Source organism: Lathyrus oleraceus, chromosome 4 (genome assembly GCF_024323335.1).
Source record: "Lathyrus oleraceus cultivar Zhongwan6 chromosome 4, CAAS_Psat_ZW6_1.0, whole genome shotgun sequence".
Lineage (NCBI taxonomy): Eukaryota > Viridiplantae > Streptophyta > Magnoliopsida > Fabales > Fabaceae > Lathyrus > Lathyrus oleraceus.
This window is the reverse complement of record NC_066582.1, coordinates 336191811-336202844: the sequence shown is the minus strand read 5'-3', so window position 1 is coordinate 336202844 and position 11034 is coordinate 336191811.

Here is an 11034-nt window from a genome sequence, read left to right as displayed (position 1 = left end):
GCGGATTTTCGATCTCTCTGATTTATTTTCCTTTGTGGCAACATTTCCCCATAGAGAATTGGCTTTTACATTCATATCATATGCATCATGAGGTCTCTTAGGGACCAAAATTTGTTTCTATGTTGTTATTTACGCCTATTCTTTTGAGTCGACATGAAGATTTTAACCTTCGCCTCCTCAGTTAGAATGTCCTTAAATAGAGGCAGCTGTAAGACCCCAATTTCAACCCTAAGATCCCTCACGCACTTTCATAATAAGCATTAGCATTGGGATCATACCTTGGCATCCTCCTTACCCCTCTTTCATTAGGTTTGTTTTAGGAGAGATCACCAAGCACCATGTGATTTTTTCATACTTGTTTTTTCTTTTTTTTACTAACCAAAATACCAAAAATATGTGTTTGTATTTGCCTAACTCTTTTATAGGTAGGGCATGATCACCATTGATTCATCAAGTTCATATCTAGGGTTTTAGACCCTCATGACAAAGAGCACAACCATGAATTGAACCAAGAATGGTTATGATCATCATATATGAGTTCCATTGATTCCTACATGATATATTGATCAAGTTTTCTTCAAGAGTTTGAGGGTGATTTGCCTTGGAAACCCTAGTTTGACTGGGTATCTTGAGTAACTTCTCCAACAAGCTATCTCACAATTTGATCAAATTTCTTAAGGTACACTTCAAAATTCATCATCTTATGCATATATGATCTACCATGAGCCTAGAAAGTCAAGAGAATTGAAGACTAGCAAGTTGGTTGATGGTGGTTGGCCATATGAATTCATCTAAGCAAAACTGGGTCTCCCTAGACCTTATATCCTATAATTTTCACCATATGAAAATGATTCCAAGATCAAACATACTCTAAATGACATTCCAAACAACTTTCTTGTTGAGACCTAGAGATAGTTTTTCTTGGAAAATCATTTTTTATGTTGAAACATTATAGGTCATTTTGTCTAAACCCTAATTTTAAAGTCAACTTCCCAAGGCCATAACATGCTCAATTTTTATGATATGAAATATTTCCAAGTTGCCCAATCAAATTCAGGATGTATACTTTAACTTTTATGTTTGGAGTGAGAGCTGATTCAACTTTTATGAGCATGTGATATGAGGTTATATTATAGGTCACTTTTGACATATACCGTTGAACAAGTGATTTTTCCAAACTTCAAAAATGCATAACTCTATAATTTCTTATCCAAATGACATGAAACTTGTGACCATTTTGAAGGTATTTGAAATAGATACAACTTTGATGAATACACGTTTCTCATTTGAAGCTCACATAAAAAGTTAAGCAAGGTGGAATATTGAGATATATGGCTTGACACTTAGAAACATTTTCAACATGTTGAAATTTCCAAACTTCCCCATCAAAATTTATCATGATACATGTTTCAAATGGAAAAGTGTTGAACAAGAAAGTTGTTCCTCTTGATCTCACCTTTCCAAAAAGTCCAAGTTCGTCCATTTTGGACAAGAATTAAATAGGCTGCACATGGCTTGAACATGGCATCATCATTTGGCAAAGATCAAACTTCAATTTCCATATACATTTGCCTTGCAATCCAAGTTGATTTCAGACTCTCTCACACTCATTTGTGGACCTAAAGCAATGATCTCATGGGCTTGTACACGCCCATGCACCCATGCATCACTCATTGCGAATTTTGGAATGTGATTTGGAAGGTGCAAATATCACATGATCCAACTATAAATAGAGCTCTACATGCTCAGAATTCAACACACATTCGCGCCAACTTTGATCCTAAACCCTAACCTTTCCATTTGAGAGGATAATCCCGAGAATTTCATCTTAAAATTGAGTTTAAATCTCACTGTTTTGAGATTCAAAACTCCAGGGCTCCAAGACCTTTTGTGTATTTCATTCTACTTCTGCAAGCATTCTGAGTGAGATCAAGCACGAGCCAAGGCAAGAACAGTTGAATCCATACTTGCATTGAAGGTATTTTCCAGAAAATTTCATCTCTTCGATTCTCTCTCAATCTTGCTCAATTATCTTGATTCTTTGGTTGTATGAAGTCCTACCAATGTAGGCAAGAAGATTGAGTTGCTTAGAGGTCAAATCGAAGCAACTCCGTTGACATACCTCAAAATTCAACTCCTCATATCTTTATATATGTGAGGAGTTAGTTAAAATTGAGGTCATATTCGTGCTCTACGCCATTTTTTCTTTTAGATCATGTCCTCCTTTTTCATTTATGCTATGGTGATGAATGGACCAGTCCGGCCAAGGTCGCTTGAGAAGACGACCGACGCTTTGCTCCGGCAATGATGTGGCATGGTCCAGAGCCATTAGATGGATTAAAATTGTTTTAATCATGAGTGTACATATCGATTACCAAGTGTGTCGATGTTTGACTCAGGCGCACCATGTAACGCGCGCGCTCAACCACTTGATTTGCCACCTCAACTAATGAGGCAGATCAAGTGGTCCATGTTTTTTTTTATTTTTTGATTTTTATTTTTATTCCTTTGATTTTTATTAATTCATATTAATTTTAATATTGATCCAAAAAATACGAGAGTTTCACCAAAAAAATTCAAAAAAATTCGTCTTTCATATTTTGAATTAAAATTATTTTTTGGATTATCATTAATGTTTTTCATGATTTAATTGATTTTTCATTTGTTTTTAATTGTTTAAAAATACTTTTAAGTCTTTAAAAATTCTGAAATTTTTTCTCCAAGGTCCTTTGACCTTGTTTGACCTATGATAAATCTCATGGCCATTTATTTGGTGTTTTGATGAGGTTTTAGGAATTTGACAAACCATATTTAATTTTAATGCCTTATTTTAATATTTTTAATTTGAATAAATGCCAAATAATTTTGTTGACCAATTGTGATGACTTGTTTGTGTTTGACTCTTGTTGTTGGGCCTTGGTCAAGGTTGATTTGACTTTGTCAAATTAATATCATTGGATTTAGGGGATTGATGGAATGTACATTCCATCTCCCAAAATGAATGGATGCTATTAATTTTGTAAAAGTCCTCCTTTGACCAATTTGAGTTTTCATCTATTCCCCTCCCTCTTCATCTCATTCCCATTCTTTATGCATTCATCTCATTTGGCCTTTGATATCTCAAATTCCTAAAGCTAGTTGATTGAAAAATTAACATGAGTATGGATGAGATTAGGCGACACCTTTTGCATATCCTCTTTTGTGTATGGTATGTTTCATGAGCATAGTCCATTATACTATGTCTCTAACATGCATTAACACCAAAATTCTATTTCCCGTCCTCAAATAATTGTGACTTCTACATAAGTCCAATTACGATTGCTTAACATAGCGTTAAATTTGTGACATAAAAGGCATAGCATTCTAGTTAGTGAGATTGTAAGTCTCACCTCTTTCATGGTATTGTGTGGAGACTTTGCCTTTTTTCCTTCCTTTGGAAGATGTCATGGCTAAAGGATCCATGCTTGTGATAAGTGGGTTGAGTGTTCTCAAAAGAATTTCTAAGAATGAAAAGAAAAAGCAAAACAATACTAATTTCTAACCTATTAACAACTAACTTTTAATGTCAAGCCATTTACTTTAATGTCATTTAATTCTAGCTTTTATACATTTGTCATTGTTCATATCATTCTAATTGTTTATGTTAATGCAATTTTCACTTTGTCCACTTGGACCATATTGTGTGATATATTTTGTTTAGGTATACTTTGCTTCTTTGTGTGGTCTTTGACCATTAATGTGCATAATAACAACAAAAACCCTAAAAAAACGTTTTGTGTGGACTGTGGGCTTGATTTTGGACAAATGGACTTACAACTTAGGCAACATTCATATGCTAAAAGACTTGGCCAAAAATCCAACTTGTTGAGAAACCAAGTGCTTGTAATTTGAAACTTCATATGATACATCATTCAAGATCCGTCTGAGTTTATCTGCAACATGATCATTGTGAAGCTGTTATTTTGAACTTGTGACTTGTGAAATTCATCTGGTACATGGGCTATCTTGAAGAAGATCATGGAATGGACAAGCTTGGGTGTGGCTATCTTTATTTGATGCCTTGCTCTTCAAGATAATATAATTGTGCATTTGTGTGTTGCTTGATTCTAAAAAAGTCCAAGGGAATTCTGGGTTTCTATTGACATTCTTGTCTATTGGATTGCTACCCATTTGGTCAGATCTTTTCAACTCTTAACTTTTTATTTTGTGTATAGGATTAGTCTATTCATCTTCTCCCCATTTATTTAATTTCAAAATCTCTCCCTCCCTTTATAAAACCTTCTTTGATTGAACTTATTTTGTTCTAACCTTTGACAACTTTTCAAAAAGATAGAAACTTTGGCCTTATGCCATTGCATTTTCAAACTTCTTTTCTTAAACCAAACTTGTAAATAAACTTAACTATACTTGACTTAAACTTTCAAAAATCCAAAAAGAACTAACTCATTCAAACCATTTTTAGGCCTCTGTGCCTTTCAAACTTAATTTTTGTTTTAAGCAATGCATCCACTTTGAAATTTGTATTCCGAACTATGAGGTTTTGATCCCTCATTTTTATGTTGGTACGTAGGCACAAGACCGAAGGTCTTTCCAAACACAAAAATATAATTAATGAATTCTTTTCTTATCCCCCCATTCTATTTTGTTTGTAAACATCATTTTGTACCAAATACATAGGCACACAAAAAGGGCTCCCTAGGACTACCTAGGACACTTTGGGTGCTAACACCTTCCCTCTGTGTAACCAACCCCCTTACCTGTAATCTCTGACATTTTATTAGTTTTGATTTGAAAACTTCTTAATTTTGGGTTTTGTTCATACTTTTTCCCTTTTCCCTTGGAAACAATAAAAGTTCGGTGGCGACTCTTGTTAATTGATGTCTTGCTTATCCATAGCTTGATGATCATGAATTTATCCCTGCATCTTGGGCATCATTTTCTTGTTCAAAACCTTTTTAGAAAAGACATATTACTTTCGTTCAACCTTGAATGAATCTTAAGCCTCCATGCATGAGCATACAAGAAATGTTTAACTGCTAGAGTGCTATCCATGCACATACATTATATCACAAATAAACAAATAAACACTTAAGTCTCCCATGCTCGAGCATAGAAGCAAGTTAACTTTATAACGTGAACATCAACACTATTCATTAAAAACAATTAACTCATCCATATTTTCTACTACGAACTACGAAGCTCTGATTTTCGTATTGCACCATAAGGACACATGGGCACGAGAGCCATAATCCTTGGTGAGCACTTTAATTATTAAAACCTTTTTCCCCTTTCACGAGTAATCTTTAGATAGTAACACCCATCCGAGCATAGAAAAATCAAAACGGTTACCTTGGAGTACAACGAATGTGAGAGATGCTAATACCTTTCTCGTGCATAACCGACTTCCTTACCCATTTTCTCTTCCCCTAGGTTTGATAGATGTTTTCCCTTTCCTTTGGGAATAAATAAAGTTCGATGGAGACTCTGTTGTATCTTTGAGCGTGCAATGTGCTCAGGTATATTTCACGTAGCTTCAACTAGCAACTCTACTGGGGACATCTTAAGCAAGTCGGGCCTAGTTTTGATTATTTCTTTGCATGGTTTGGGTGTTTATATTTATTGATTTACTGGATTTATCTTTATGTTATTTATTGCATTATTTTATTGCTTTAATTATTCATATTCTGTTTCGTTCTAGATATTATCTGTTACACTCTTTGTTGGGTTGGGATGATGCTATATGAAAGAAGCTCTATACCCAAGCTTGAGCATAAACACATGATATTATTGTGACTACAGTCTTGTCTACCTACTCGGAGTTAGTTCTCGATCATTGTTGACGCAAGAACTCACACCTAGAGTAGATCCTTTTGGGAGCACCATTGTCCTAAGAGTCATTTTTACTTGACAATGTTATCTAAATTTGGATCCATGACTCTAGGGGTCTTTCTAGGGTTACCTTTGAAGACTAGTACACACCTGGGGGGGGGGGGGGATATTAGGTTTTTATAGGAAACCAAGACCCTACACACCTTGTTTCTCATGTATTCGTCGAACCTTTGAACCTACATCAAGCAGAATGTACAGATTATCCAGAATATGTCGAAACTTTGAATCTATGATGTTGCATATCATTACATCATGTATCATCATTTTGTCATATATTTATTTTTATGATGTGCATTTTTCAGGGGATCCTCATCTTGTCATTTGTAGTTGTCCATCAAATTATGGAGAAGTCTGACATAAGAAATACTTATCAATACAAGCTCATGGATTCTAAGCTTGATGAGCTAAAGAAGCCTGGGGCTCTTTTGATTGGTGACCAAAGGAATTCCTTTAAGGAGGCGTATGGTAACTTGCTAGGAGTTCTATTGACCAAATAGAATGCATGATTAATTCTCACCTTTTCCCAGTTCTATGACCCTACTCTACACTACTTCACATTTCTGGATTTCCTTCTGGCTCCCACACTAGAGGAGTTTGCTCACATCCTTCATATGCCAGTCGTAGACCAGATCCACTATGATTTTTCAAGCTCTTCATCTGAAGAAGGAGTTAGTTGATTCTAACCTTCGAACTAAGGGTAATGTTAGGGGGTTTCTTCAATGTTTATTTTGGAGAAGGCCACATTGTTTTCTAATAGTGGAAAGTGGGATGCTTTCTACGCCAACTTTTCTCTTCTTATCTAAGGTTTGGTGTTGTTCCCAAACATTGAGGGTTTCATTGAGAAATCCACTATTACAAATTTTATCTCCAAGAATCTGATACCCACTCTTCTGACCGGTGTCTTTTTCTCCTTTCATTGGAGGAATCAAAAGAAGCGGGGGATGATTAATTATTGTATCCCTTTACTTCAGAAATGGATCTTAACCCATTTTCCAAGAAGAAGGCATTTTGCTGACAACATTGGAGCTTTGATATGGTCTCAGATATTGATGTCTTTGAGTGCTGATGATATTGTTTGGTATAGTCGTGACTACGATGGGGTCAAGCCTACTTTTAGTTGTGGGGATTTCCAGAATGTCCCTCTCATTAGTGTCAAGGAAGGATTGATCAACTAAATCCCGTGCTTTTGCTTCGTTAATTGGGGTATCCGTTAAAGGAAAAGCCTGAAGACAAACAATTGGAATAATTTCTTGTGGCTAAAGGGGTTGAGGATTTTGAGATGGTAAAGAGAATTCTCCACGCTTGGGGAAGATTCACCGTATTGGGAAGAAAGAGCTGAGTAAACAGATCTGCATTTCATTGGCACCATACACATACTAGGTTAGATCAAGGGTCAAGACCATCAAGCTACCATATCCATGAGAGCCTTTATGAGTTTCAAGCCCAATGTACTCTTTGTTGTTGTTGTTGTTGTTGTTTCTGAAGTGGATAAACTTAAAGAGACCATCAAGGTGCTAGAAAAAGAGAATGTTGATCTCCGATCCGACCTTGGTAAGGTCACACTAGAGAGAGAAAATTTGAAGCTCAACCTTAAACAAAAGAGGGAACGAGCACTCAAGGCAGATAATGAGGTTCAAGTTGAACAACATAAGAGAAGGAAGGCAGGGGAAGTTTTTAAAGTAAACTATGAGAGCCTTTCTTCCAAGAAGAAGCAAATATTTAAAATTCAGTACCAAGCTAGTAAGATGGAGATCAATTGCCAATACCAGATCAGAAAGCTTCAAGACCAGTTGGAGAGTTGCAAGAAAGATTTGAAAGAGGAACAAGGTCGTGATAAGAAGCTGGAAGTTTCTCTCTCTCAACTCCCGAATGAACTTGACAAGAGGTTTGAGGAAATCCAAGAGCTGAAGGGTCAAGTGCACAAGAATATTAAAGATACCAACCTGCTCAACTAAGAGGTCACTCATTGGGAGAGACACAAACATCATCTTCAAGTTCTTTTGGATCAGAAATATTCCTTCCTGCAGGATCTTTTGAATGTGCCTAATCATACATTATTTCATAACCTTATAAAGGATGCACAATACTGGAATGATATGCATGCACACCTAGCTCAGTTTTCTATTCACACACTCCAGGATTTACCTAGGTTGTTGAAGGAAGCTTATGATGTTACATTTCTGTACAACACTCCAAGGGTTGTCTTTCATTTTATTTCCATCTGTAGAGTTGTGTTTGAGTGATTCGAAGTTGACCTTCTTGTAGCTCATTGAGCATATCCCTGAGATTGTAATCATTGTACCATTTGTTCTTTCCTATTGAATAAAATGATTATTGGTCTTATATTTTGTCTTGCTTTCTGTAATTGTATGAAAACTTATATGCCATAGAAAGGATTCCTTGAAGTTCATAATAAAAATAATGATGATAAAAACTTTCTTTCATGCATGCATCATTCACACATCATATTGTATTTCATAAAGACAAGACCACTGAATTCACTATTACTTGTCCTTTTGTCATAAGAATTACTATCGTCAAGCTAACTTCCTGACATCCATACAAGACCCACACTAATAAGAAGATAATCATGGATCAGTTCGAAGAGAATCAAGCTGCTATGAGGGAGGATATGATTACTATGAGGACCCAGATGGGTTAGCTGATGGAAGCTATCAAGCTATGGCCTGGGGCCAGGAAGATATCTATCAGTCTAATTTCAGAGTCGCTGCTGCTAATCCTGTTCTGACACTACCAGTGAATCCATAGGGGGGTAATGGTACTCCGGTTGTGACTTAGCCACCAACTGAGGGTGGTCCCGTTAACCAGAATGCTGCTCATAATTCCAACATCCTTGTCCACTAGGGAGCTCTGACTGAGATGGATGATCATCAAGATGCTTTTTTCATTCCTAAAAATGATTCAATCTATGATGCATATGGATGGGACTTCACCTACTGAAGTGGGGAAGAAGTTTTGTGTTCGAGAAAAGAAAATGAAAGCTATGGGAGGTTTTGGTGCCTTCAGTTTTGTTGCTGCATATATGTGTTTGGTTCCCAGTTTGAAGATCCCTTCCAAATTCAAGATACATGATTTTTAAAAATACAAGGGGTTAGTTACCCAATGACCCATGTTCGAGCTTATTGCAAAAAGATGGACGCATACTCTAACGACAAAAAGTTTCTAATGCGTTTTTCTAGGATAGCCTTAGCTGGACTTCCCTCGAATAGTATATGTAGTTGGAACATACACATATACACACTTGGATGGAGTTGGTTGAACCTTTCCTAAAACACTACCAGTATAATAAAAATATGGCTTCAAATCGGACTCAACTCCAGAGTCTTAATCAGAAGACATAGGAATCTTTCAAAGAATATGCCCAACGGTGGAGAGATCTGGCTGCCAGAGTTCAACCCCCTCTTTGGAGAGAGAGTTGGTAGACATGTTTATGAGTACCCTTCGAGGGCCTTATTTGGACATGATCGTGGAGAGTATCTTCGGGTTTTCTGATTTGGTGGTCATTGGTGAAAGAATTGATTTTGTGAATAAAATCCAAAAAATATGTTTTGAATAAAATCCTCTTTCATGTTTTGAATTAAAAATATATTTTTGATCATTATTAATATTTTTCATGATTTAATTGATTTTGTGATTATTTTTAATTGTTTAAAAATACTTTTAAGTCTCTAAAAATTCTAAAAATAATTCTCTAAGGTCCTTTGATCTTGTTTGACCTATGATAAATCTCGTGGCCATTTCTTTAGTGTTTTGATGAGATTTTAGGAATTTGACAAACCATATTTAATTTAATGCATTATTTTTAGTATTTTTAAATTTAATAAATGTCAAATAATTGTGTTGAGCCATTTTGATTGTTTGTATGAGTTTGAGTTGTGTTGTTAGGCCTTGGTCAAGGTTGATATGACTTTGCTAGGTTAAGATCATTGGATTTAGGGGATTGATGGAATGTACATTCCATCTCCCAAAATGAATGAATGATCTTAATTTGGTAAAATTTCTCCTTTGTCCAATTTTAGTTTTGATCTATTCCCCTCCCTCTTCATCTTATTACCCTTCTTTATGCATTCATGTCATGGTCCTATGATATCTCAATGTCCTAAGGCTAGTTGATTGAAAATCAACATAAGTTTGGATGAGATTAGACCACCTCTTTTGCATATTCTTTTTGTGTGTGGTATGTTTCATGATGATAGTCCATTATACTATGTCTCTAACATGCATTAACACAAAAAATTCTATTGCCCGTCCTCAAATAACCGTGACTTCTACATAAGTCCAATTACGATTGCTTAACATAACGCTAAATTTTTGACACAAAAGTGATAGCATTCCAATTAGTGAGATTGTAATTCTCCCCTCTTTCATGGTATTGTGTGGAAACTTGGACTTTTTTCCTTCCTTTGGAAGATGTCTTGGTTCAAGAATCCATGCTTGTGATAAGTGGGTTGAGTTTTCTCCAAAGAATAACTTAAAAATAAAAAAAAGCAAAAGCAATACTAACAACTAACATTTACTTTCAAGTTATTTACTTTATTGCACTTTATTTTTACGCCCTATTCATTTTCCATTATTCATACCATTCTAATTGTTTATGCTAATGTCATTTTCACTTTGTCCATGTGGACCATATTTTAGGATATATTTTGCTTGTGTATATTGTATTGTTTGGTGTTTGGCCATTAATGTACATAATAAGAACAAAAACCTTAAAATACATCTTGTGTGGACTGTTGGTTTGATCTGAGACTGTTGGACTTAAAATTTAGGCAACACTCCCTATGCAAAGGACTTGGCCAATACCAACTTTCATGTAACCAAGTGCTTGTAATTTGAAACTTCATCTAATATATCATTAAAGATCCATTTGAGTTCATCTAGAACATGATCATTGTGAAGATATTATTTTGAACCTGTGAACTATGGCATTTTGAAATTCTTCTGCTACATGGGCAAATTTGAAGAAGATCATGGAGTTGCTAAGCTTGGATGTGGTGAAGGAGAAGGGCGATCCAAAACGCAGCGGAATTTAAAATTTCTCCTTTAATGATCCTTACGAATGGGCATGATCAATGATAGAATCGTTACCTCTTGTGGCGATTGAAACCTTTGATGCAGATCTAC